Here is a 3,714-nt window from a genome sequence, read left to right as displayed (position 1 = left end):
AAGGTGTCCAAGACCGTCAGACCCTTACTTACGGAGATATAAGACACGTGCGTGGTTGCTCGTGCCGAGCTTCAGAAATGTTGCTCCAGAGACTAAGTCCCAGAAAACCTTCGGACCCCAAAAACTCCCAGAAGGAGTCGTCGGATCGTTTCGCGATGTTCTAGTGAAATGTTCAGCTCGACGAAATGCAACTTTTACCTAAAGGGGTCCAAGACCGTCAGACGCTTAGGTACGGAGATACGGGCATGGGTCGGTTTTCCCCATACAAAATACCCCATGGAAAACTGCAAAACCCCAAAACAGGTCGAAGGAGTGGTCGGATCGTTTCGTGATGTTCTAGTGAAATGTTCCATTCGATAGGTCGCAACTTTTTGCTAAAGGTGTCCAAGACCGTCAGACCCTTACTTACGGAGATATAAGACACGTGCGTGGTTGCTCGTGCCGAGCTTCAGAAATGTTGCTCCAGAGACTAAGTCCCAGAAAACCTTCCGACCCCAAAAACTCCCAGAAGGAGTCGTCGGATCGTTTCGCGATGTTCTAGTGAAATGTTCAGCTCGACAAAATGCAACTTTTACCTAAAGGGGTCCAAGACCGTCAGACGCTTAGGTACGGAGATACGGGCATGGGTCGGTTTTCCCCATACAAAATACCCCATGGAAAACTGCAAAACCCCAAAACAGGTCGAAGGAGTGGTCGGATCGTTTCGTGGTGTTCTAGTGAAATGTTCCATTCGATAGGGCGCAACTTTTTGCTAAAGGTGTCCAAGACCGTCAGACACTTACTTACGGAGATATAAGACACGTGCGTGGTTGCCCGTGCCGAGCTTCAGAAATGTTGCTCCAGAGACTAAGTCCCAGAAAACCTTCCGACCCCAAAAACTCCCAGAAGGAGTCGTCGGATCGTTTCGCGATGTTCCAGTGAAATGTTCAGCTCGACGAAATGCAACTTTTACCTAAAGGGGTCCAAGACCGTCAGACGCTTAGGTACGGAGATACGGGCATGGGTCGATTTTCCCCATACAAAATACCCCATGGAAAACTGCAAAACCCCAAAACAGGTCGAAGGAGTGGTCGGATCGTTTCGTGGTGTTCTAGTGAAATGTTCCATTCGATAGGGCGCAACTTTTTGCTAAAGGTGTCCAAGACCGTCAGACCCTTACTTACGGAGATATAAGACACGTGCGTGGTTGCTCGTGCCGAGCTTCAGAAATGTTGCTCCAGAGACTAAGTCCCAGAAAACCTTCGGACCCCAAAAACTCCCAGAAGGAGTCGTCGGATCGTTTCGCGATGTTCTAGTGAAATGTTCAGCTCGACGGAATGCAACTTTTACCTAAAGGGGTCCAAGACCGTCAGACGCTTAGGTACGGAGATACGGGCATGGGTCGGTTTTCCCCATACAAAATACCCCATGGAAAACTGCAAAACCCCAAAACAGGTCGAAGGAGTGGTCGGATCGTTTCGTGGTGTTCTAGTGAAATGTTCCATTCGATAGGGCGCAACTTTTTGCTAAAGGTGTCCAAGACCGTCAGACACTTACTTACGGAGATATAAGACACGTGCGTGGTTGCTCGTGCCGAGCTTCAGAAATGTTGCTCCAGAGACTAAGTCCCAGAAAACCTTCGGACCCCAAAAACTCCCAGAAGGAGTCGTCGGATCGTTTCGCGATGTTCTAGTGAAATGTTCAGCTCGACAAAATGCAACTTTTACCTAAAGGGGTCCAAGACCGTCAGACGCTTAGGTACGGAGATACGGGCATGGGTCGGTTTTCCCCATACAAAATACCCCATGGAAAACTGCAAAACCCCAAAACAGGTCGAAGGAGTGGTCGGATCGTTTCGTGGTGTTCTAGTGAAATGTTCCATTCGATAGGGCGCAACTTTTTGCTAAAGGTGTCCAAGACCGTCAGACACTTACTTACGGAGATATAAGACACGTGCGTGGTTGCCCGTGCCGAGCTTCAGAAATGTTGCTCCAGAGACTAAGTCCCAGAAAACCTTCCGACCCCAAAAACTCCCAGAAGGAGTCGTCGGATCGTTTCGCGATGTTCCAGTGAAATGTTCAGCTCGACGAAATGCAACTTTTACCTAAAGGGGTCCAAGACCGTCAGACGCTTAGGTACGGAGATACGGGCATGGGTCGATTTTCCCCATACAAAATACCCCATGGAAAACTGCAAAACCCCAAAACAGGTCGAAGGAGTGGTCGGATCGTTTCGTGGTGTTCTAGTGAAATGTTCCATTCGATAGGGCGCAACTTTTTGCTAAAGGTGTCCAAGACCGTCAGACCCTTACTTACGGAGATATAAGACACGTGCGTGGTTGCTCGTGCCGAGCTTCAGAAATGTTGCTCCAGAGACTAAGTCCCAGAAAACCTTCGGACCCCAAAAACTCCCAGAAGGAGTCGTCGGATCGTTTCGCGATGTTCTAGTGAAATGTTCAGCTCGACGGAATGCAACTTTTACCTAAAGGGGTCCAAGACCGTCAGACGCTTAGGTACGGAGATACGGGCATGGGTCGGTTTTCCCCATACAAAATACCCCATGGAAAACTGCAAAACCCCAAAACAGGTCGAAGGAGTGGTCGGATCGTTTCGTGGTGTTCTAGTGAAATGTTCCATTCGATAGGGCGCAACTTTTTGCTAAAGGTGTCCAAGACCGTCAGACACTTACTTACGGAGATATAAGACACGTGCGTGGTTGCTCGTGCCGAGCTTCAGAAATGTTGCTCCAGAGACTAAGTCCCAGAAAACCTTCGGACCCCAAAAACTCCCAGAAGGAGTCGTCGGATCGTTTCGCGATGTTCTAGTGAAATGTTCAGCTCGACAAAATGCAACTTTTACCTAAAGGGGTCCAAGACCGTCAGACGCTTAGGTACGGAGATACGGGCATGGGTCGGTTTTCCCCATACAAAATACCCCATGGAAAACTGCAAAACCCCAAAACAGGTCGAAGGAGTGGTCGGATCGTTTCGTGGTGTTCTAGTGAAATGTTCCATTCGATAGGTCGCAACTTTTTGCTAAAGGTGTCCAAGACCGTCAGACCCTTACTTACGGAGATATAAGACACGTGCGTGGTTGCTCGTGCCGAGCTTCAGAAATGTTGCTCCAGAGACTAAGTCCCAGAAAACCTTCCGACCCCAAAAACTCCCAGAAGGAGTCGTCGGATCGTTTCGCGATGTTCTAGTGAAATGTTCAGCTCGACAAAATGCAACTTTTACCTAAAGGGGTCCAAGACCGTCAGACGCTTAGGTACGGAGATACGGGCATGGGTCGGTTTTCCCCATACAAAATACCCCATGGAAAACTGCAAAACCCCAAAACAGGTCGAAGGAGTGGTCGGATCGTTTCGTGGTGTTCTAGTGAAATGTTCCATTCGATAGGGCGCAACTTTTTGCTAAAGGTGTCCAAGACCGTCAGACACTTACTTACGGAGATATAAGACACGTGCGTGGTTGCCCGTGCCGAGCTTCAGAAATGTTGCTCCAGAGACTAAGTCCCAGAAAACCTTCCGACCCCAAAAACTCCCAGAAGGAGTCGTCGGATCGTTTCGCGATGTTCTAGTGAAATGTTCAGCTCGACGGAATGCAACTTTTACCTAAAGGGGTCCAAGACCGTCAGACGCTTAGGTACGGAGATACGGGCATGGGTCGGTTTTCCCCATACAAAATACCCCATGGAAAACTGCAAAACCCCAAAACAGGTCGAAGGAGTGGTCGGA

Source organism: Anopheles nili (assembly GCF_943737925.1).
Source record: "Anopheles nili chromosome X unlocalized genomic scaffold, idAnoNiliSN_F5_01 X_unloc_1, whole genome shotgun sequence".
NCBI lineage: Eukaryota > Metazoa > Arthropoda > Insecta > Diptera > Culicidae > Anopheles > Anopheles nili.
The sequence above is the reverse complement of the archived record's forward strand: the minus strand, read 5'-3'. Positions refer to the sequence as shown.